This window comes from Ambystoma mexicanum, chromosome 1q (assembly GCF_040938575.1).
Source record: "Ambystoma mexicanum isolate Mex_15411 chromosome 1q, UKY_AmexF1_1, whole genome shotgun sequence".
In the NCBI taxonomy this organism is placed as follows: domain Eukaryota; kingdom Metazoa; phylum Chordata; class Amphibia; order Caudata; family Ambystomatidae; genus Ambystoma; species Ambystoma mexicanum.
In genome coordinates, this window is record NC_090922.1 from 1,424,921,561 (window position 1) to 1,424,947,024 (window position 25,464).

General features: G+C 45.6%; 1 long non-coding RNA gene across 4 annotated transcripts in view; it reads right to left on the reverse strand.

Annotated features, from left to right (window-relative positions):
• Nucleotides 1-22,801: 22,801 nt before the first annotated feature.
• Nucleotides 22,802-25,464, reverse strand: part of LOC138548714 (uncharacterized) — a 110,783-nt gene continuing 108,120 nt past the window's right edge. For all 4 annotated transcript variants that reach the window (XR_011292529.1, XR_011292523.1, XR_011292517.1 and 1 more), the window contains 2 exons: nucleotides 23,518-23,640; nucleotides 22,802-23,374 (listed from right to left, as the gene is read on the reverse strand). This is a non-coding gene — a long non-coding RNA (uncharacterized lncRNA). The remainder of the gene's footprint in view (nucleotides 23,375-23,517; nucleotides 23,641-25,464) is intronic.

Sequence of the window (25,464 nt, forward strand, 5' to 3'; positions counted from 1 at the left end):
GCAGCTCCAAGATGTCAAGAAGCAGCAAGGCCTCTAGGCAAGCAGACATCGTCTCCCTACTAGCAAATACTACTACGGAGCGATCCAGAAAGGGGGACCCACCGGAAGATCCCACCAACATCCCCATGTCTGCCACCCAGTGCCCATCCCAATCAGTCACTAAAGCCGACCTGGAAGATCTACTATCAGCCTTGACTAAAGAAATCCAAAAAACCGCAGAAGAGGTCACTCAGAAAATTAACTCTCTAGACGGGCGGATGGGAGAAGTAGAACACCGAACGGCCGAGCTTGAAGTGGAGGTCTGTGACCAAAGATTTGAAACCGAGCAGGACAGGGGCAGGATTGCGTCCTTAGAGGCACGATGCAACCTCCTAGAGGCAAAACAGGAGGACGCAGAGAACCGCTCTCGGAGGAATAACATCCGCTTACGAGGAATACCATCCTCCGTCCCAGATGCAGAATTAAAAAGCTATGTCACAAATCTACTTAGATTTATAATTACACTTCCAGATAGCGCACCCCTGGAGCTGGATCGGGTGCACAGAACCTCCCCAAGAAGGGAATCCACATTACCACTGGATGTACTAGTCAGAATCCATTTCTTTCAAATGAAGGAAGAAATTATGCGCGAGGCGAGGCAAATGCGCCAGATCACGTTCCAGGGATCCACAATCTCGCTCTATCAGGTCCTAGCCACCTCCATGTTACAAAAGCGGAAAATCATGTTACCTCTAACGGAATGGCTACGAGACAGAAAGATCCCGTATCAATGGGGTTTCCCGACATCAGTCCAATTTAAATGGGAAGGAGCCCTGACGCAAATTCACACGCCTAAAGAGACGGATAAATTCATGGGCCTCAGAAAGTCTGACGGGGAGTCGGAATCAGAAGAACCGTCCCGACCCCCTCGGGAAAAACCTCCCACAGGAGAATGGTCAAAAGCCGGCAGAAGACGAAGACTCCGGGGTCCCCCTAAGAAAGACACCTCGCTGGGATGACCAACCTGGCAAGAACTTACCCGAGTCCTGGCAACTCCATCTTGTGGGGAGAAAGCCTCCAGAATCATTAACTCACATTTACGCCAACAGTGCGGGAGCCAGGATGAGCTCCAAAAGAATTCGGATCAGCGGCCCAGTTGACCATCATTAGGCGCCTTGGTGCGACCAGTTCCCCAGTGGACGCAGGACAATGGTTCTACTTCCAGTTCAAGTTGGGGGGAGGGGGTAACGGGGGAGATAAACTATCATGGCAGCCAGCCTGGAGAGGAGCAAGCCGAACCCCACAGGCTCTGGCCTCACAGTCATCCTCACAGCATATCACACCAGCAACTAAGCTTCCACCAGACCAACACAGCAAGCGATCGCCGATAACAGACTCTTGGCCCAGGAGCGAGAGCAAGGCCAACGACACACCGGACCCTAAATTGTATACCAATGACCGATACAAGTGAAATAGTGATATTCACATGGAATGTCCAGGGCCTGAACTCGCCAAGAAAGCGTAAATCAGTAGAGCACAGGCTGGGACAGTTATCGGGCGACATCGTACTGCTCCAAGAAACTCACCTATTGCAGGAAGATGAATCCCAAGTAAGGTTCAATAGATATAAACACAGAACATACTTTGCCTCCTCCGGACAGAAGAAGAGAGGAGTTGCAATCCTATTAAGCGACACAGTCCCACTATCAAAAATCACCATAAAAGAGACCCGTAAGGCCGCTTCCTCTTTCTAAAGGGCCTGTTTGAAGAACTTCCTATAACCATCGTCTCAGTTTACGGCCCCAATGCATCTCAGGTCAACTTTATCGCAAAGCTAATTCCGACCATTCTAGCCTTCCGTGAAGGCCATCTGATCATAAGTGGTGATTTCAACTGCATGCCAAACCCACAATTAGATAAAACTCTGCCCCCTATGAACACAGACTTCGCGCAAGCACTAGAAATAGCCAAATTGCTAAGAGAAACCGAATCCGTTGATGCATGGAGACTATTCAATGGCACCGCAAAGGACTACACTCACTACTCATGTGTGCATAAACATTCTCAAGAATTGATCTCATACTCCTATCAGGGCTCCTGTTCCCTTGCCTTAACAACGCAGAAATCCACACCTGCATGATATTGGACCACGCCCCAGTATCAGCGAACCTAGTGATTTCAGGTCAAAAACAACCCATTCAAAGGCATTAGAAACTTAACGACTCATTGCTATTAAACAAATGCATCCGAACGGAAACCGAAGAAACTATCTCTAATTATTTCAAAGAAAACACAACGGAGCATGCTTCCATCAACATTATCTGAGATGCCTTGAAAACGGTCGTTAGAGGCACTCTAATTAGCGCTGGCGCAGAACAGAGAAGAGTTTCGAACATCATGGCTGCCAAGCTGGAGGGAAAAGTAAAGCAATTAGAGAACGAACTGAAATCACACAACTCCAGGAAAATGGAGAGAGTCCTGAGGAAAGCAAAAACAGCACTGGAGATGCATTGTGCCGACCGCACAGCGAAAGCATTAGCATTTACAAAGCAATTCTACTACAGCAAAGAGAACAAAGCAAACAAGGTCCTAGCACAAAAACTGAAAAAAGCCTGCACCCAAAACAACATTTTGAAACTAAGAAGGGAAGATGGACAAATGCTCTACTCTGATTCAGAGAAAATCGAAGAACTATTGAAGCACCACAAATCAATCATGTCCGGAGAACCCACATCACTAGATAATCTAGCAGACTATCTAAGCACCATGCCCTCCCGGACTCCCTAGAACTTCCCATCTCTACTGAAGAAATCATAGACGCCAGCAAATCTCTCAAATCAGCCGCCCCGGGCCCAGACGGAATATCTGCTACTTTCTACAAAACATACGCCAGAATTCTAGCACCTCAGATGTCGGCCCTATTTAACTCTTTGCTTACCTCGAAGTTAACAACCGATTCGATGGCTGAATCCATCACAATCCTGCTACACAAACCTGGAAAAGACCCCGAACTAGCTGCCTCGTACCGGCCCATCTCACTCCTAAACATCGACGGGAAGATTTTTGCCAAAGTACTGGCCAAAAGACTGGCTCCAGCCCTACCAACCCTAATTGATCAAGACCAAACGGGATTCATCCCTGGGAGAAGTACCCATGACAATATTAGAAGGACGATCGACATTATCGAGAGTTCCCACAAACTAAAGGTAGGAATGGCCGCCATATCCTTAGACGCACATAAGGCCTTTGACCTGGTTGACTGGGGTTACATCCGGGCAGTTCTGACACACATGGGCTTCGGGCCGAACTTTACCACATGGGTAATGGCTAACTATCATTCTCCCACCACACAGCTGCGGGTCAATGGCACAAGGTCTAGCAAAATCCACATATCCAGGGGCACTAGACAGGGTTGCCCACTCTCCCCCCTAATCTTTGCTCTCTCCATGGAGCCCTTTGCAGAAAGAATCAGGCAAAATACGAACATAAGTGGGTTGTCCGTGGGAGGCCATGAATATAAAATTGCGCTGTACGCTGACGATGTTCTAATAACGGCAACAAACCTGGCATCGTCTCTGGGTGCTATATGGAATGAAATTTCAGAATTCGGGACTCTATCAGGGTTCAGGGTAAACCTATCCAAATCCGTAGCATTACCGGTGAATCTCTCTAAACAGGAAAAAGACACTCTCAGCCCCCTAATGCCAATCCCATGGTCATCAGGCCCAATCGACTACCTCGGTGTTCGCATCCCCAATGACCCACTGCGCCTATACTCAAGCAACTTCCCGCAACTGATCAAAGATCTTCAAAAAGATCTCAAAAGGTGGAAGCCACAGGAAATATCATGGTTTGGCAGAATCACAGCCATCAAAATGAATCTGATCCCCAGATGGCTATACCGTTGCACAGCACTCCCGATCAACATACCGGGTCCAGCCCTCGCAGCCCAGCAAAAGCAAATCCAAGCATTCATATGGGGGTGAGGGGGAAACTCATATAGCCAAACGAATAATGATGAGAGGAATTCCACAGGGTGTTTTGGGAGTATCGGATCTTGCTAGATACACCCTAGCTGCACAACTCTCTCACGCCTTCACATGGGCCCAAGAAATAGATAGACCGAAGTGGACACACATCGAAGAATCTTTGTGTCCGGTAGAGCCATCATCTTCCCCACACCTTCCATCCATAAAACCACAAGCAAATAGTGGGCCGCTGCTGCCAACAATATCGACAGCCTGCTGCTGGAAGGAAGCTGCCCGGAAATGGCACATCTGCGGCTCGCTGGGCCCCCTGACTCCCATCTGAAACAACCCTGATTTCTCCCCAGGTCTATCGGCTCATGTCTTCCAACACTGGATAGCAGGTGGCTTACATAAAACCAGTGACTTCCTGGAAGCAGGAGCACCTATCTCATTTGAAAGATGCAAAGACAAATTCGGTGTGGGTGAAGGGGAGAGATTCCACTACGCCCAAATCTGACACTGGATATCCTACAGAGTAACCAGGGAGAAATGCTCCAGAGAATTAACAGCTTTGGAACTATCATTAACAACCCCTACAAGCAAAGGCAGAATCTCGACCCTGTATCGGCTCCTAGACAGGGCAGACCCCTCAAAAAAGGAAAGATACATGATCGAATGGGAAAAGGACCTGGGAAAAGAAATTGAAGTCGAGGAATGGGGGAAAATCTGGACCAGGTTACACAAAAGCTCTCAATGCATTACAAATAGAGGAGGGGGCTATAAACTCTGCTACAGGTACTATATAACCCCCGCCCAAATGAACAATGCCAACCCAACCATTCCCAGAACTTGTTGGCGTGGGTGTCCGACTACCGGATCACTGCTACACATGGTATGGTCATGACCGAAAGCGGAAATCTATTGGAAAGAGATACTCAAACACATCAAGGAAATATCGGGCCTAACCATCCCATGGGACCCTGGAATCGTCCTTCTTGGAGGCACGGGCGATGGAGCACTCCCAATGTCAGGCCAAATCCCCAGACTATTCACGCATCTACTCCTAGCAGCAAAAATAGCAAGGGCCCGTGTGTGGAAAAATAAAGAGGGCCCCTCCGTTGCACTTTGGTGGGCGAAATTCTGGGATATAGTGGTGGCCGAAAGAATCACTGCGATCTGGGCAGGCTCCTTGAATAGAACTCTAAACATATTGGACCCATTCATGGACTATGCCGTCAGGTTCCCGGCCCTCACCAGGAGGCCTCCGTTAACAAGATGGCTCCAAAGCAGCCCACTGTATTGAACCAAGGCCTCACACCATAGCTACCCAGTGCCCCACAACCTGCCTGGCGGAAAAGGGCATGATCAGTAACGGCCATTCTATCATTTTTACTCCCTGCACTCCGGCCCTCCCATGAGTCGCTTTTGCTAACTCATATGAATGATTGCTGTTCTGCGATTGCTGTTGTGATATATATATTGCTTATATGTAAAACCAAATAAAATGTTGTTATGAAAAAAAAGCCACAAAAATTACATTTAAACAGTAAAATGTTTGCATCCCTGCAAAGTTCTGTTGCAGAGATAAAAATCTTAAAGGATTATTAATAAAATAGTCTTTTGAAACAAATGGTCAGCATTTTTCCTTAAATAAGGGCATAGCTTACAGGGCTGCTCAGAAGTCTGATGAGCATAGGCTGTTTAGTGCTTTCGGTCCATTCAAAGTTTTCAAAGGTAGCAATTAGCACACGTGTCCTAGAATCTATTGTAGCTCCTTCTTTCGGGGGTTAGGCTACTCCTGTTGTCAGCCAAATGTCCCTTGAGCCATGGCCGAAATCCTGTTTGGGCTGATTTCCCCAGTGTAGCCACTGCCATTATTTCTTTATTTTGTTTTATTTTGTTTTGAATCAGAAGCAAGCCTGTTGAATAAAACATCCCATATGTTTCCCAGCAAAACCCCCTGTACATTGCTAGGCAAGGACAAGGCCTTGTTCAACATTATACTTTTAAAACAGGTATTTTTCTTCCTTGCAAAAAGCCCATTTTACACGTGTTGAAGTCTGCTGGGATGTCTCTTTTAAAAGGTGTGTTCATTCATCTGACTTCCCAATATTGTTCTGCAGCCCCAGACAGTTTTCCTTATACAGGAGTTTGTTCAAGACACTGGTTCACTGAAATTGACATATGCCCATAAAGCTAGGGTTTCTTTGAAGCATTGATTTTTGACATTTTGTAACCCACAAGACAAACATTTTCCTGTGCGGCTGAAAGTAAAGCTTCTGTTTATTTCCCAGTTCTGGCCTGTCACAGCCTGTCATGCAGGGATATTGCTCTCTTCTGCTAGAGTACAATCTGGATATGGATGAGCATGGCAGGGTCTCATTGATAAATGCAGTGTGATGTTGAACAGATGAAAATAGCATCAGGGCAGCATCCTTTTCAAAGTAAAATATTCCCTTTTCAATGGGAATTTTTTGCAAGCAGCAGAGCAGCTCTGCTTTCCCATTCGCTTCTTTTGGTGCACACAAGAACACACACTGGCGGCCTTTCTCAGTATGTTCTGTTCCAACTTGCCCAATAGTTGTTTGGCAAGATGTTGCAGCCATCATTTTGTAGCTGCAAAATGCATTTTTGATGCCGGGCAATGGTGCTCCAAGGAGCCAGCGCAGCCATTTTGCTGTTAACTGCTGAAGTGCAGCTTGATCATGAATGGGAATTCTGCTGACTGGGTCAGTGTACCCCACAGCAAGGATGTGCCATTGGTAGTATGGCAGTGCAACTTATATGTTGTAAGCATCATCGCCTACATTTGCTGATGGGTGTATTTTGGTAGAGTGTCGCAAGGATTTGCCATTGGTAGTATGGCAGGGATTTGTGGTGACGGTTTGAATGTTGCAAGGATCTTCATTGATCCTCCTAGCTGCGTGAACATACATGTAGTTTGGTTGTGTGGTTGCAGCTGAAAGTTGCAAAGTTCAGCATCAGCAATGTTTCATGGTAGGTTCTAGAGTTTCTATGAGTTTTCCTAGAAGAGATCGTAGCTTAGCTTTTTACATTATAATAACATTGGTGACCTTGCTTTGTAGGTGATATGTGGTGTTTACTTTTCATCTTGGTTATTATACACCGTGCTTGGGTTCTGTTTTATTTCCGATTACTAATTTACTCATCATCTAGGTTATTGGGCGTACTGCATTGGGTAGTGTTTTATTTGTGGTTGCTTATATCCGGTGCTGGTCAAATGTTCTTTTTTCTGTATTATCTGGGTAACGGTTTATTTTCAAGCCGTGCACTGGATATAAACCTTGTGTTTTTCCGTTGCATGTAGGTCCATTAGCGTCAATTTACTTGGTGGCCAATTTTGAGTTGTCGTGGGGGACATGTGTACTTGTGTATTGGTCAGGTCAGATGGTGGTTGAGCTGTGAGTTTACACTGGTGGTGGCATGCCTTATATGATGATGGAGGATATGTGTGTGTGCTGAGTGTATGGGTCAGCAATGTTCTCCTAGTTGGGTTGGTAGGTGTTTCCCATTTATGTCCCCCCCCTTTCGCTTTGTGTTGGTGGTGTAACGGGGGATGAGCTGGTATAGCTTGGTGTCATATTCTCATGAGCACCCAGTGTTGATGTTGTCAGATTGTCGGTGTGGTCAGAGTGGAATGTGTGGTGTGGTGGAGCATTGCAGGTTCCAGGAATTAAAGGTGGAGCTATGGAGCTGGCCGGAATGGTGTGGATGGCAAATGGTCTGTCAAGTGAATTTGAGGATGTAACTTACCTGCCTACACTTACCTCTCATGTCTGGAAGCACCAGTGGACAATAAAGCTTACCACTTATGCACCACCAAACCCAGTGTCCTCTTTACCCAAACCCACCTAATTTCATAGAATTTATTTTTGGGAGATCTTGCTGAATACATTGGTCTGCACATTATGAAGTGTGGAAAATGTTAATAAATGATAGCAGATATGTAAAAGCAAACTTGAGAAAGAGTAAGGTTTGAAGTTTATTCATCAAACATTTGCATTTACTCATGTTAACAATATTTACATAGCAGTGAAACCTGGTGGTAAATGCCTAAACTGCTGGATTCAGTGACGGGGCTGTCTGCAACAGGAAGGGTATGGGGGCTAGGCCTGGCTAGCTGGGAATGGGAAAGAGCAGCCCGCTGTACTCAGTGACAGCACAGCATGAATTCACAGCATGAATTCACATCTCATCAGTGTTTCTCGTTGTATGCTTTGCACTCTAGGCCATTCTTTTTTCAGCCTGCCAAGCCACTACAGAAGGAGAAAGACCATATGCAAATCATGATTGGTTCCACCCCAAAAGGGGCAATCCAACCCCAAACTGCTAGGTCACATCCTTTTCACACGAGACCACAAGCATCCCCAGACATGTTCCAGCCTCATCGGGCGTCATGAGCGAGGAGCAGCCTTGGTCTCTAGGCCTAGCACGTCCTCTCTGCCTCCCATCTAACAAAAAGAAATGTGGGTTACTTACCGAGCAAAACAAAAAGGTGATGGCTGGAAGGTTTCAAATTATTCATAACCACTGTAAAAGCTCTTGCAACCCTCCAGACCATCGTTTTCCTGGTTGGATTTTTGTAGGTCAGTTGCTGTTTCCAGTCTGTGGCCAGACACTTGGCATGCAATGGATGTCTATATGTCTGGCATCTATTATCGATCACGGCCACTCAGCGTGCCTGATGTTGCTGGATCTCTCTGCCGTGTTCGACTTAGTCGACCACAAGCATCTGGCATCCAGGCTGGAATCCTTTGTCGGCTGTACCAAGCTAACCACGCAATGGCTAGCCTCCTTTCTGGGCGCCCGCAATGCCAGTGTCCTCATGCATGACTCCTCGTTCACCCCCTCTTTGCTCACATGGGGTGTTCCACAGGGATCTTCTCAATCTCCAACTCTTTTTAATATTTACATTCTTCCTCTTCTTCTGCTGCTTGTTGACCTGGGTGTCCTGTATAGCAATTATGCAAATTACACCCAGGACATCCTCGAACTCTCAGGCTCTTATTCTGCTGATTCAAAGGCCATTTCTGCTATCTAGTCTATCATTCATTCTTGGATGAGTCAGAACTCCATGGCCTTGAATGCTGATAAAACCGAGATCCTTATAGCAGGCACCAGTCACATGCTAAGGAATCTCTCAGAGGATTATGCATAATATTTCATTGCCAATGTGTCCATCCCAGTTTTTCAAAGCGTAAAGATGCTCTGTGTCACCATTGACGCTGAATTCTCTATGCGCTCTCAGGTGGCAAAACCCTGCGCCACTTGTGGCTGGATTAAAAAGCAACTTAGCTCACTGCGCCCCTTCCTATCAGTCAACAATATGTCTCTCCTTGCTTCTGCCCTTGTCAACTCAAGGTTTGACTATTGCAATAGTCTCCTGGCAGGCACTCCCTCGGCTAATATCGCTGCTCTTCAGACCACCCAAAACGGCACGGTCAGAGCTGTGCTTGGCCTGTCAAGGAGGCACTCCATCACTGAAGGTCAGAAAAAACTGCACTGGCTTTCTATAAGGCATAGGGTTTCCTTCAAGATACTCACACTTACCTTTAAATGCCTGAATACCAATGCACCCAGCTATCTGACAGAACGTATTCAACCATACGTCCCAGGATGATTACTCAGGTCACCCGAACAGGTTATGCTTTGTCACCCTCGCTTTCGCCTGGCCAAATTTGGTAAGACAAACTTTAACATCATCGCTCAAGTCTTGAGGAATTCTCCACCCCTTTACCTAAAGACATCCACTTCACTTGTTGACTTTAAAAATAAACTGAAGACCCACCTCTTTACTTCTCCCACGCTTCCTTTTCTCTCTTTCCTGATCTGAATTCTTTGACTGTATCTGACTGTCTTGTTTTGTTTTGGGTGCGCCGTGAGTCCTGCGGGCAATTTGGCACTCTATCAAGAATTAAAATAAATAAAAATAAATAAATAAATGTCAGCACTTTTGGGGTTAAGGGCTCTTAGAGATGCTCTGTCTGTTTACAGTTTAGCCCAAGTGAAGTGCAATAGTCCAGATTGCAGTGTTGGACGTCTGCTTACATTCACAGTAATTTGGTAATTTGGGACTATACACACTGATATTAAGGCTACATATGGTGATCCATTCTTGTATGAAATGTATATCATATTACAGTGATATCATAACCATATTTTGCGTAGTGTACTGAGGAACAATGCCATTTGATGCCACTTCCTATTTTGTCAAGCAGTGAAAGGTTGTGTGCCATCAGTTCCCGTGATGTCACTTGGGGGAGGGGTCAAATGGCATCTCTTCATGTGATGTAATTATAGGTCAAGGGTCGTGTGATTCCACTTCTGCTACCCCTGACATTTTGGTGAAATGACGTCCCTGGGATACGTCAGGGAAAAATAATACATTTGAAAGCCTACTGCGTTTATTGCAATTGAGAAAGATGTTAGTTCAAAGCACAAGGGCCAAAATGGGCCAAAATGAGCCAAAATAGAAACCATCTTTACTGGTGCACATTTGACCTTAGAACAGAAAATTGAAGTTGGAAAGAGAAAAAACATGTGGCCATTAACTCGTTTTTATATTTGCTATGCCTGCCCAATTAGCCTTGGAAAGTGCTTGCAGCGCCAGAATTATATTGAGCTCATAGGAATACATTTTATCTCTGCTAATTCCACCAACACCTTCTTGAATGCTTCATTGTTTTCTCCTTTTGTGTTTACCTACCTTTAATTGACCTTTTGACCTTGAAACACCTGACACTGTCTTACACTCACAAGGTCCGAGCCATATAATGGTTACTCCCTAATTAAGTCATAGGACTATACAACTCTTTGCATTGAAGTCTGTGATGACACGAAAGTATAACAGGTGGAGGTATCCGGGGTACAAAGTCGGCTGTAAAGGTGTCTCTCTGTCCGTGTTGTTTGTTTTATCCTATAGTCTTGTGGCCTTAAGATATTTGAAGAACTATCTTAACCTAATCCGATCCCTGTGCTTGAGTTGCCAGACAGCTATATTAGAGTTTGCCAAGCATTACCTTAGGATTTGTTGGATGCTATCTGAATTTTGTTGGATGCTATGTATGGTCTTTCAGAGACTAGGGGCCCAATTCACAGTGCGTTTTACTACGGGATTGCGACCTAATAAAACGCTTCTGTGAATTAGGCTCTAAGCTAGGTGTTATTTGTGGTTATTTGAGGACCTGTTGGAGAATACAAGTGGCTATGCAAGGATCTACTGAGTGCTTTATGGAAGTCAATTAGGGCTGAGTGAGGTCTAGGGGCTATTTGAGGGTCCGTTATGGCCTATGTGACGAATTGAGGGAATGTGTTCTTTCTCCCCAAGGGGCAGTCACCCCCTTTTAGGCGACGAAGGCGAGCCCGCTCTGCAAGACCCTCCTTAGGGGTCTGGGCAAGTGAGACACACTGGGAGAGACTCACGCTTCGGGGACAAGGGCCACCGTTCCTTTAATGAACACCCTAACCCCTCTCCCAGGATGACATACATGGAACTGCCTGAGATGCTTAACAGCAATAAAAGACTGAGTTGAAGACAACGTTAACATGTACTATGGGTATCAGAGAAAAGAAGCTGTCTCTTGAAGGACAAACCTCCACTTCACTGTGACAAGGACATTGAAGGAGGAAGACACCCTCAGATTGGGGAGAGAATCATCTGGTAACAGGAGATGCCCCCTGGTAGCGTTACCCAAGTGGGCGGTGAAGCCAACAAAATTCAGAATGACTCTGAACTAGAATATCAGATGCTGGGAAGACAGCATACTGAATCAGAGAGAAGCATAGGGTCTGAGAACCCAAAACCAGTTGGTGGTGTGGCTACGAGTAGGTCAGGATGGGCAGGGAGCCCAAACAATTATGCGGACCCCAAACTGCAGAGGTACCCACAACGGTACCAGTTGCCAGGAGGTTTGCCGGATAGTAGCACAAATGGAAGCGAGAAACTGGTGAAGAGACTACATTGGAGAAGACAACTGAGAAACAAAAGCCAAGTTGCGGAATGTGTAGGAGAGGGTGTTTGCTGCATGCTGCTCCTCATCGTTGGATAGTCTTTCTACTGCTCGAACTAACAGCTGTGCCTGGAAACACTTACCTGCATAGCCTTACATGTGGAACATGAAGCAGAGTGTGTAGGAGAGTGTGTTTGCTGCTTGCTGCTCCTCCTCTTTGGATAGTCTTGCTACTGCCCGTACTAACAGCTGCTCCTGGAAATGCTTGCCTGCATAGCTGTACACACGGAGTGTGTAGAAGAGTGTGTTTGCTGTGTTTGGCATGGGGCATGCAGTGGAATGTGCCTCTCTCTCTTACGCATTGAACGGCATGAAACCGCCATTGTAGCTGTGCTTGATATGAAGACCTTATCTGGAAAAGGATACCACATAAACCCTGATTATATGTGTCACACTGAGTGCTCGTGTTAGCCTGGGAAAAGTGATGATCAGAGCTTGATGGCGCAAGCTGATAGAAGGCGTGAAAGGTAAGCCTTTGTGTTTACTCATTGAAATGCTAGGAAAGACTAAAAGCAAGAATAAACACTATGGGCCTCATCGCGAATTCGGCGGTAATGTGGCGGTTTTCCCATCGAGCGTTATTAGCACTAACGCCGAGCCCCCCGGCGGATAGTCTGCCAGATCACGAGTTTGCGTGCACGCGCACAGGGACATGGCAGTAGCGCAAATAGCACTCAACGTAAAAAATGCCCAAGAACCCGTAAATCCAGCGTACCACGTGCTAATGCCATAACGCGCATATAGCGCGTTTCATTAGCGCACGCTATTAGCGCGCGGGAAACGTGTCACCGCCGGAACGGGAAACAAAGCAGCAGCCATCTTGGAAATCACAATCCGTCGGATGTCACAATCCCTGCAAGCCATCCACCCCTGGGATGAGTGAATTATGACACAGGAGCGCATTAGGGTCAAGTCAACACTGGACAGGATCAGGAAACCAAAATTCAGTGACCAGGTGCTGGCTGTACTGGTGGAGGAGGCAAAGAACCACCATGATGAACTACAGCAGCGCAAGACAAGCGGGCAGCGTCGTGCACAGATCTGGCGGAACATCAGCCAGAGGGTGTCTGCAGTGAGGCGCGTGCCCCGGGATGGCCAGGACTGTCGCAAGCGCCTCAATGACTTGTGTGTCAGAGTACGTGGCATACTCTCACAGCACAGGAGTGCAAGCAGGGGCACTGGAGGAGGGCCACCACCCGAACTCACACCCTGGGAGGAAGAGATGACTGCCCTAATCGACATGGGCACCATAGAGGGAATAGGTGTAGCGGAGGCTGGCACTGGTATCCAGCCGACTGCAGGTGAGTCCCACCCCAAATGCATGCATCTGAAAGGACCACACATCTGGCCCCTTAGTGAATGAATGTGCATTAAATGTGTGTGAGGCACTGCAGACACCCATAACTGAGCCCTTGAACCACTGAACCGTAGTGCCCCCTAGACTCTCCTGCACGTGCACTGCATCAACACAAGGGGCAGGGGACAGACATCCATTGCCATGGGACAGCTACGTAGAGTGGGAGTGTGCATGAATAAACCCCCAGGACCATGTGCATGGTTCATCGCCATCCGCATGTGATGATGGCACACAAACATTTCCGTGCAGTGTTCCTCTACACTCACACATTCCACCAATCACTACATGGGGAATGAACAAAATGCAAGTGCCATGCATAATCGCTACTGCCTACAATCCCACTTGATGGCATGAACTGCTTGATACCAATGTAGGTTGCCCTGAACTCAATCCACACCTTATATACCCCAACGGCACAGAGCGATCTTCATGTGATGACGATGACGGTGAGGAGGCCACCCCATCACAGCGTAAGAGGCAGCGTACCTCGACCGGCACCACCACCCCGCAAAGGGGCTGCCCGGAAGCGACCCGATGCCAGACCCATCCCACACCCACCACACCGCAGCCCAACTACACCGCTGCAGCACTCACATGCCACAGGGTGTCAGCGCCTAGCTCACCCCAAGCCATCATGCACACTTCCGATGAAGAGGGAGTCACCTGTGGGTTGTAAGTGACTTCAATCCAACAATGTCAATGCCTGCTCTGGGATGCCCAATGGAAGCCCTTATTAATATATTTTCTTGTCAAATTCTTTGAATCTGGATGATGAACCCTTATATAACGCCCCTCTCTTTGAATCCCCCTGACCTCACTGAGCCAAGAAATAGGTTTGTTTTGCAAATTAAAAGGTATATTGGAAAAATTAAACAATATATCTATATCACACTTTTATGAATAAATTAATATTTGATAGCACACTTATGAATATAATAGTGATCAACAATGGGTAATATTACAATAGCAAACTCTCTTTAATCAATGAGGAGTTGGTATAGAAAGGATAAGGTAGCAGAGAATACTTTGCATTGTTTCAAGGAAATGCAAGGTGGGAAAGAATGCAACACAGAAATAAACTTGATATGATTTCAACAAGAGATAATACGATCACTTTTTCCCCTGTGACTACTCACTCCCCCCTTATGCAATATGAATAGATGGAAAGGAGAGCACACAGGTTTCCAGAATACAATCAAATGCAGTTCAGTTCCAGTTCCCCCAGCAAGCTTAGAGAAAACAGGGATGATTTTAAAGCAGGCAAAATCCTTTGAAATGTGATTGCAATGAAGTGAAAATATGCTAAAAATGATTTTAATTCACTAAAAGATATTCAGGATAAGTGATAACTACTTTGGATTAGTTCAGGTCAACGCTAGCAATGATTCATGAATGATTATCAGATTGAAAACGAATTTCAGCAGTGGAAAGCAAGAAACAGCAATTTTGTCAGGTGGTGAAATGGAGCTAATTTTTCAAATCGCTGCACTTTTTCCACGTGCGTATATCGCGAGTATGGAAAAACCATAAAGAGTTGGAATGTTGTTTTGGGTTTGTTGGACAGTTTAGGATCTTAGCTTTAAAAGGACATTTAAATATCGCTTCTAGGACATGCGGTTCAAAAGATACGGACGTTTTTGTGGAGGTAGGTTTTCAAAAATAAAGTCAATCTTTCAGAATGACAGATGACGCTTTTACAGATTTGAAATAAACAAAATGGACACACGATTTCTATGCAGTTCTGGTCAGGTTGAAATGGTTTAAATAAGATTATTTTAAACTAAGAGATTGGTTCTGTACAGTTCGAGGCTGGATACTCACTCCTAGTTTTGGAATAGAATGGACCTCGTCACAGATCTGGTCAGGTTTGGACTGCACTCTCGCCACCGGGCGGTCAGGCACTGGTTCTGCTCACAGCACGGCACGGCGGTCTGGTCTGGGTCTGACGGGTTCTGGATACAGCTCTGCTTACTGGGTCTGGATCTGGTTCTGGCACAGGGTTCAAGCCAGAAGCAAAACAGCTCGCCCGGCGGTTGAATAGTTTAGCTAGGTTGCTAGATTCTGAGGCCTGCTGAGAAGAGTTCAGCTTTTGGGTTAGGCCCCTGCTTAAGTTTTCAGAGCTGGGTTCTAGAGTTTTGGTTCTGGAGTCTGTCTGGAATCTCGAGTCTGGAATCTCTTTCTGAATATTGTCTGGATATTGTCTGGATATTGTCGGGCAGAGTGCTGCGCAGGAATCGGTGAGTAGTGGAAAAACGAGTGTGTCTATCTGGGTCTCAGTGGTTCTTTCTATGTGTTTCCAAAGGGGGTGTGGAGGCTGACTTTTCTATGCCCAACCCTCTGAGGATCCCGATAGGCTAAAGGATTTACTGTCCTCTGACTGGAGAAAGGAGTAGTGAGTCAGAATGAGTCAGAGTGATGCTATGTTTATGGCTTGGCTGAAGTCCCTCCCCTTTGCTTTTACTTAGAAAAACAATTTTTCATAACCAAACATGTTTCCTAGACACACAAGTTGTTGAGAATACATGTACATATCACAGATTAATTAAGACAGGTCTCTGTTCAACCCTGCTCTTTCTAAGAACTTGGGTTCAGAAATGACAACTTATTTGTGATTTTAGTGGGTTTCGCAATATTGGTTTTGCACCAAATCTTACACAGAGGTACACACCCTCTCTGCGCATATTACTGTGAGTTTTCAAATTTCCAGTATAAACACAGTGTCTACAATATTAATAAATCCCGGGATTGGTGTCAGAACATCGTACGGATTTCAGCTTAGTCTCAAAATGTGAGTGAATCTTTCATTTTAAGAATCTCAAGGTTTGACATTTCTGTCCGCTTGGCAAAATTTGTTATCAGCAATTTTATAAAACATACATTTGCTCTCAATTGAATTCCCCCAGTGGTTTGTCTCCGCCCCTAGAATCTGGCTTGACTCAGAGGTCACATGTCTTGTTTTTCCCAGAGCAGTGTTGACAGTTACACCCAAATCAGCATATTCTATTCAATTGAAAAAGTCTATTGTCTTGTTTTTCCTGCCAGCAGAGCATCAGTCCAGGGTGCCACTCTCCATCTGATTAACAGGACCATGCGAGTTGCTGCCTTCTGGTGTAGAGGCCTGAGAAGAGCAGGTGTGAAGAGTTCTCATAGAAAAGCAAGCCTTTTGAAGCCTTCTAGTCAATTTCAATAGAGTTCCTTGTGAAAAGAATATATAACATTATAAACTGAAAATAAGCAACATATCTTTAATCAAGTCTTTTTCCACATTAAATCAATGTGTGGCACTCTATATGGCATTTTGACTTCTCTGCTTTGGCTTATTTAGCTTCTGCAAGACAGCTCTCCTGTCAGGATTAGGAATCGCCAGCACCTGTCAGTGGGAATGTGTCCTAATAACATATGATTCTTGCAGTAGAGTAATGTAGAACACCCAACAAGAAGTTGTATCCTTTTGGTGGTTTTGTGAGCCATGATTTTAGCAATTTTGACGATCAAGAAAATGAATTCCCAAACAGCTCTGGGTTGCTTTTGGCTTTTCACTGACATGGCAAAAGTGGGTGGCAGCCTATTTTTCAGATTTTTACTGCGCATCTTTGGATGACCTCTGGCGAGCAGCATGCTTTCTGGCAGCCATTATGATGTTTCCACTGCCAGAAATGCACAGTTCTGTTGTACGGCTTGGATGAGTGGGTTAAAACATCCCACAGGGTCAGAGCCCGATGGGGGAGAGACACCTCCAGCTGCGCCTCAGGCAGGACAGTTGCATTCCCCCAGAAGCAGCGATGCCAAAGGGATGGGTACACCACAGTGGAGCCCAGGGCCAGTCACACAGGGAGAACAAACACCACGTGTGCATGTGCGTCGTGTCCGCACGCCGGAGCCTGATGTAGACACACCATCATATGGCACCCCAGAAGACCGGCACTCAGACCACAGCAGCCCCATCCAAGCTGCCAACATGTCCCCATGCAGCCCCCCCCCCCAGCAGCGCACAACTGGCAGGCCGGTAGCTGCTGCACCAGCGGTACCTTTTGTCATGGGAGCAGCTGTGATTGGATGTCTGGACATAATTGAGGCCAAACAGGCAAAAGTGGAGTCCATGGCCAAAGTCACAGCCGGCACATCAAGGCCATCAGCGCGTCCATACAGCATGGCTGCAAGTACATTGCCAGATACAATGCGCACACATGGCGAGTGGTGGACCAATGCACTTCAGCCCTGACAGGTTTTGGCCGAAGGGTACGGGAGTTGTGCGAGGCAGTATCTGCACTAGCTGAGCAGACAAGGGAATCGAACAACCTTCTCCGTCAGCATATGCAGGTCACCGGGTCAGTCCCATCAACTACACCCATGGAGGGATCCCTTGAGCCTTCACCAATGCACCATTCAAGGCGCCACCTAAGATCCTACACACCAGAGGGGCCAGGACATAGAAAGCGCCCACGACCATCATAATTGGACATGGCATTGTTGTGGGTGCCCTGAGAACATGCACCTACCTGCACTGTTGTGGGGAGTTAACTGGGGCAGGGGGGGATTGTGTGCTGGGTGTACACTGGGGGGGGGGGGATTGTGGAGGGGGGATTGACAATATTTAATAAATCACGTTTAAAATTCATATAATGCATGGACAGTTGTGATTGTGATTAAGTGCTCTTTAATGTCCAAGTGACGTGTGCAAAATGAAGCCATCACCCGTATCAAAAATAATTCTCTATCTAGCCCTGTCTGGCAACCTCCCCTCCCTCACCCCACTCCTGTGTGCACGTGCAACACCTTCTGGCACATCATCATCTTCACTCCCATCCTCAGGTGGCTGCACATGAGCATCGGGGGGCAGTGGCACATTCTTGCGAAAGCAAATGTTGTGCAGCATGGCACATGTAAGTACAATTTTTCCAATTTATTTCAGGTGCATACATCAATGCCCCTCCCGTACGGTCTAGGCACCGGAAGCGTGCCTTTAGCAGTCCAAATGCCCTCTCCATGCAGATGTGTTTACGTCCATGGGTAATGTATGCCCGCTCAGCTGCAGTGTGCGCACAGGGGTCATGAGCCATGTGTACTGGGAATATCCAGAATCACCTGCAGTGGAGAGAAAGCCGGTATGGGGACAAGGTAGGTTCAGTGGGTGCACAGGGCTCAGTCATCAGTGACATTGTCAGCAGGTTCAAGTTTGTGTCGAGAAGGTCATGCTATCTCATTGAAATGTTGGCATACGCCCTTTGACTTCCAGGACATGCATGGTGTGAGGTTGCCATACAGCTGTTTATCTATGTATATGTGAGTTGTTATGTGCATCACACTCATGTATTTCATGTGGCCTACTTATCATTTGGTCACTTCTATTGTGGAGTGTGCTGTGCTAGGGGCAGCATTGAATCAATGGAGTACTTACAACTTCCAACGCCTCTGTTTCTAAATGTAACAGTGCTCTGTCCCTTGTCACTTGAGGAGGGGACCCTTCTGTCTGCTTGTGCATGTGACATGTCGTTAGCCCATGTGTCATTGGCATTCCCTTTGGAATTCCCCTTGGCATTTGCTGGTTGGCACTATTGTGTACAGTTATCCAGGCATGTGATTGGCCAATCAGTGGGCAGTTTTTCAGGGATGTACATTGTCGTTAATCAGACTAGTTTTGTGTAGTGCTTTTGTCGATGTGCCTACTTTCGTGTTACATTGGCATGGCTGTCGGGTGGCCAGGGTGGGATGTCTGTGCTGTGTCAGGGTGGGAAGCTATACTGCAACACACACAGGAGGCTTTGTGGTAGTAGGGCTTCCATATGTGTCTGGGCTGCCACATGTCTTTGACATCCAGACTGGGTGTGTTCTGATGTGTTTGACATGTCCAAGGGTTTTCGAGCAAGGTACATGCATGGGAATGTTGCAGTGTGCTGCTTATTGGCATGCAGGGATTTCACTCTGTATGACCAGCCCCATCAGATGTAATTCAACATGCATTACGGACTACATTTGTACTCACCCAGCATCCATGTGTTTTGGCTTCGGTGCCTTTCCATATACGCTGGCTGGGTACTGTTGCGCAGGACCATGGAGTCGTGGGTGGATCCTGGATAGCGGGCACAGCAGTGGCTGAAGGTGCCGTCAGGGCTACACATTTTTCCGGTTTCTGTAGGCTGCCTCATGTGCCTGGGGTGGTACGAGTGCTACATGTGTGCAGTCCAGGGCTGCTATTACATTCGGAACTTGGGAAATGGCATGGAATTGACCCTTCAGCTGGTTCACCTGTGCCTGTATGGCTGGCAATGTAATGTGCTCATTAACATGGATCAACAGTGCATCCAGAACCTGTCCCATCATGGCACTGAAGGTGGACTGGGCCATGCCATGCATCATGGCAACGGTGTGTTGGTTGCTGCCAGTCCCCAGGAATTGTAGCACAGACACAAGCTTCACGAGCAGGGGCACTGCAGTGCTGATGGCTATACGGCTGCCGATGTCAGCCTGGATTGTGTCCAGCAACTGGGTGATGGTTGCCCTGTCCAGCCTATACTCGCTCACCAACTGCCCATCAGTCAGGGCCCAGGGTGTTGGCCTGACCCTGGGGATGGCTGGCCGCCTTGCTGGTGCTGCTCTCCTCTTCCTTCTCCTCATCCCCACCACCCCCTGCACTGCCAGGGTCCTGGCCTGGTTGGCTGGCCTCTGTAGCTCCAGGCGCCCTCAAGGCTTCTGGCTCCATATGGCAGTATGGTGTTGGGGAGGGTGTGTTGTGCATGGGTGGGTCCTTTGTAGGCCTCTGATTTGCATTGTTTTCACCTGGGCCCTTATTGCTGTCTCCTCCCTGCGGTGTAAAGGTTTTGGGGAGGGTGTGTTGTGCATGGGTGGGTCCTTTGAAGGCCTCCGATTTGCATTGCTTTCACCTGGGCCCTTATTGCTCTTGCCTCCCTGCTCCTGCTGGTGGAATGGTGTTGGGGAGGGTGTGTTGTGCATGGGTGGGTCCTTTGTAGGTCTCTGATTTGCATTGGTTTCACCTGGGCCCTTATTGCTGCCTCCTCCCTGTTCCTGCTAGTGTAATGGTGTTGGGGAGGGTATGTTGTGCATGGGTGGGTCCTTTGTAGGCCTCTGATTTGCATTGGTTTCACCTGGGCCCTTATTGCTGCCTCCTCCCTGCTCCTGCTGGTGTAATGGTGTTGGGGAGGGTGTGTTGTGCATGGGTGGGTCCTTTGTAGGCCTCTGATTTGCATTGCTTTCAACTGGGCCCTTATTGCTGTCTCCTCCCTGTTCCTGCGGTGTAAAGGTGTTGGGGAGGGTGTGTTGTGCATGGGTGGGTCCTTTGTAGGCCTCTGATTTGCATTGCTTTCACCTGAGCCCTTAGCGCTGTGCCCTGTGTTGTTTTACCTCCAGCATTTTGCTAGGGGTATTTTCGGCGGATTATCCGCCACTTTTCTGGCGCTAATAGCGCCTACGCCTGACTCGTGATTGCTATGTTTTAGCGCGAGTGGATACTGACGCTTTTACAGCCGACGCTTTTACAGCCTGCTGTACTTGCGCCGGCTGTAATATCGCCGGCGATATTTGTACTTGTGATCTGACGGACCCTTAAATCTGGTGGTGATAGTGTTACTGCCGGATTTAAGGGCTACCGCCAAACTCGTGATGGGCCCTATAACTTAAGAAAATCCAAACCATATGGCAAAACCTATTGCCATCAAAGAGAAGATCGAGATGCTAATTCAAATGGAAAGGGAAATGATGCTGATATAACTTTAAATTGTTGCCTCTACATGCCAAGAAGCTCACTCACGATTCCCATGCTCCAGGTCATATCACCACGTATTTTAAAACCGGGAACATAGAAACAAGCCCAATGGTCAATAAAGAACCTCTTGCAGCAGTAGCAGAAATTCATGCAAATAATGCTAATACCAGCCTGTTATCTGCCGCATCATTGGGGGCAATTGACGATAATTCTCTGCTAGACCTCTGCTACCATCTGTGCAGCTCTGCAAGAGAATCTTCTGAGGGTAACGCAGTGAAAACTCATGAAATACTTAATGTATGTCGATAACCAAAAGTCAAGAAATACAAAGACGATTGCGTTGCCTAGATTATCGACTACACCTACCCTCTTCCCCATGACTTTGCCCACTCCTTCGCATTCCGTGCCTACCCTTAATGACAATGAAGTCAATGATTATAAGGGGAGAAGTGCAGAAGAAATGGAGTACAATAATCCCAAGCATAAAGATAGCGTTTCTACACCAAATGGCATACAACCAACTAATGGCATTCAAATATTAATAAAATTGTGACCGGATCTACACACAGACACAGAAACATTGAGAAATCCTTCAAAACCTTCATCAACAATATAAGGATATCACTACACGTGATGAAATCAAGGGTAACACAGTTGAAATATTACCCATATCCAATGAGGCACCGAATGTGATAAATACTCAAGATGTACACAATCCCTGCACAATTTATCGGAATCTCTTTTATCATATCCTACACATAAACAAAAACAGAAATATGCCAAACAACGCAATCAACAGGAAAAATATAAATCACCACCAATAATTACTGAATATGAGATAGATGACCAGCCTCAACCTTTCAACTCCACCATAACATCTGCATGCGATCCCAAAGGAAAATCTAGATGTGTGCGTAAGCGAGAAAACAGGAGAAGGAAAAGAGGTATGCATAAAACGGGGACTTTGGCTGCTACAGGATACTCATTTTAGCAATAACGATGAGCAAGTTCAAACTCTTGAGAATTCAAATCAGCCTGAGAGAGAAAAACATGAATCAAATCCCCCTCTCACAAAATCACCTCTTCTTGAAGATAAAATAACTGGCCTCACTAAAGTTAACACAGCAGCAGTAAGTACTACTGAGAAAGTGCTTGTGTGCCCTCTTAATATTAGAATGGTTACTATCAGTGAAAAGGCTGAAAAAAGAACAAAAAAGCACATAAATAGATCAGCATTAGTCCATCTATCCTCAAAAATTACATCACTACGAATACTGAAATGCTGTGATTTTGAGTACATCCAACCTCGGAAAATAGACTTCGGAGCAATAAGACAAGTTCCTTGCGTATTACCTGCAACCGCTACACTGATTAGATCAAAAGAAGAAACTTTAGATTTTCTTGGTTTTGAGTTGAACAAAGAGATATCTGTTTCCACGCAATCCTTTGAGTATGAACATTGCTGCACAGCTAAAAACAAAGACGTAGTAAAGAACAATATCCAACAAACAGTTGATACAGACAATCAAGTGGGGTGGAGATGGCTAAGAAATCTAGTCCGTAATACGAACAATAGGGGTATCCCCAGAAGCTAATGTGGATCAGGGATTGAATATAATGAATAACTTACAAAAGAATTATCCACATGTGAAACAATTTTAGTTTGATTGTTAGTTTGTCAATATATTTAACAAGGAGTTTGTTCTGGGCTCAAAGAGTCACTCTAGGAACAACGCAGCAACTACAATTGGATCAGTATTTTTTATTAATACAAACAATTACAAGAAAGGGGAGAGAACACAAAGACAAAATCATACATTCAGATTTTCAAGTGAGCATATATATTAAAACATACATATATATTAACCCAACTCTGGACAAGGAGATAAACAATACAATGTCAACGAGGGTAGAAAGACACATTCAAAAACAAAATTGTGGAATAGTTAATTCACAAACAGAAAGAGAAGAGAAATTCAAGCAATCTTAGCAATCATCGAACAAAGTTGTATGATTTACATAGTGGACATGTTCCTGCTTTTAAGAAGAGAATCAGGGTACTGTTTCATATTAACCTGATGAGCTATAGACATTTGTTCTAAACTGACGGCATGTTCAATGTATACTCATGCCTGTTGATCTTCCAAACTGCCAACGTGTATGATTATAAATCTAATTAAAGTTGCACCGTGCTGTAAGATAGATACTTATGAGACAAAAACTAGGTTTTTGTAAATATGCACTGGAAACAAATTTCGGCTTTGCCAGTATTGGCGGCATCAATGTTCAGCCTTCTTCAGGGCGAAGGAACCTCTTGTCCCTAAAATGAGGGAGGCAGAATGGAGATACATGTATGTATCAGTATTGTTTGTAGATTACCAACGTTTTGCTGTCCTAAAAACAATCCTATGGTAGTAAGGCTGCTTACAATCTGAACCAGAAGAGATTCCACAAGGTACTTACCCTTTTGTTTAGGCAGGGGTAAGAAAAGCGTGTGACCTTCTTTTCGTATGTGCAGGGTTACATGGGTTGATCAAATCGGTGACCATTCTCAAAGGTACTTCTGCATCGTAAGCAAAACGATCACTAAGGGAAATTGAGCACAGAACAAACTCCTTGTTAAATATATTGACAAACTAACAATCAAAAAAAAATTCTTTCACATGTGGATCATTTTTTTGTAAGTTAAGAAATCTAGTCCATCAAATGGAAAGTGTACAAACATTAGTGCTTAACGTAGCTCGTGGAATACTCGAGGCCATGCCCACTTTCTAAAAATTGGCACTTCCCTTGACCGACTGATTGGCTACCCTATATTTATGCTACAAGAGATGTGGCTGATGAATGAGTTCTATATTGACAGCCACATTATATCCCACTCTATGGAAATAAAATCAGAATAAGTAAATGGCAACATATTGGCTATTGAAGTAAAAGCTAAATATTTTTCAGTCGCCCCCAATATATTATCAATATATATATACATATATATGACCCTCCCACCAGGAATATTTCTAGTGAAATATTTGAATGCATTGATACAATGATTACTAGATGGCTTCTGATTGCGAGAAATAACATGATCATAATCGGAAGCGATCTCAATGCCAGGTCTGTTATGTCTGCAATGACTGATTATCACATCAATATTGCCGCTACCAATGTAATGGAGGATCCCAAGTGTAATGATAAAGGTTTGGAATGGAAGAACTTTATGGCAGAATGTGATTTATGGATGCTTAATGGAAGAACTAAAGGTGATACCCCGGGTAAATGTTCCTGGTGTAGTGGCTCTTGATCGGCCACGTTAGATTATATATGCGGAACCCGGCAGGACTTAACTATATCACTGATTTTGAAGTTCTCCACTTGCCGTATAGTGATCATTCTTTGATTCATGTTGAGTTAAACTTGTCTTTTCCCTCTGTAAATGATAGGGGCCCTAGAAACGTGACCGTCAGTAATAGTGGTACAAAATTAAAATGCACCTTACCTAAAATCAATAAAATGGTCATCGAATTTGAATGCTAGTAAATGATCCATATAATGGTATTAAGGCACTGAATAGCAATGAAATTGAACATTTAATTAAAACCACTTCTGTCGATGTTGCCACTATTCATTCATCCCCATTGATTGTCACAGGAAAAGATTAAATACAATCTATGACAGTGATTTATTGGTAGCTAAGAGATCCAATTGGAAAAATCTCAGAAGGTTAGAAAGTCAGAGTATGACAGATAAATGAATACAATATTGTCATGCCCCGTGGGATCTTGCCTACCACCCATAAGAAGGTATGGAATTTGCGCTGGCGCCTTGCACAGCGTCAATACAGAAGAAACTACATTTCCCAGCATTCTGGGAAAAAGAGAGGCCACGTGATCCGAAGGCAACATCTGCGTCCCTCTGCATCCTTATTTGCGGCTCTGGGACATCGCTCCAGTGCTCCTTAACAAGTGCTTTTCATGTTGTTAAGTTGTACTTTTGTATCCCGATTTCCTGTTATCTGAATCCTGTTTTCCACTTTGACTACGTTTCCTTGGATTGCCCTTCATTGTTTCTGAACGCCCCTCCCCACCTGCTGCTTAACTGGTTATCAGAACTCCGGCGCTTCCACCTGACTTTGTTTTTGCCTATGCCTCAATCTGATTGTTGATCACTTAGACGTTTTTCCTGTCAGCCAAACACTTCCAATGCCAAGTTCTGCCCTGCGTCTTGGCTCGTTCTTTACTCCATGGGAGTTCAGCCTGCTGTGTTTGGAAACTCCGGTCCTACTACCGTATGAAAACGGTTGATTCCGCAGGTTTTTTCTTTGAGTTAAGAATTCCGTTATTTCTCTCACTGCTGGTACACGCTGAGTAAACACTTTACAAACTTCAACTCCTACACCGCACTAGTCAGCATTCT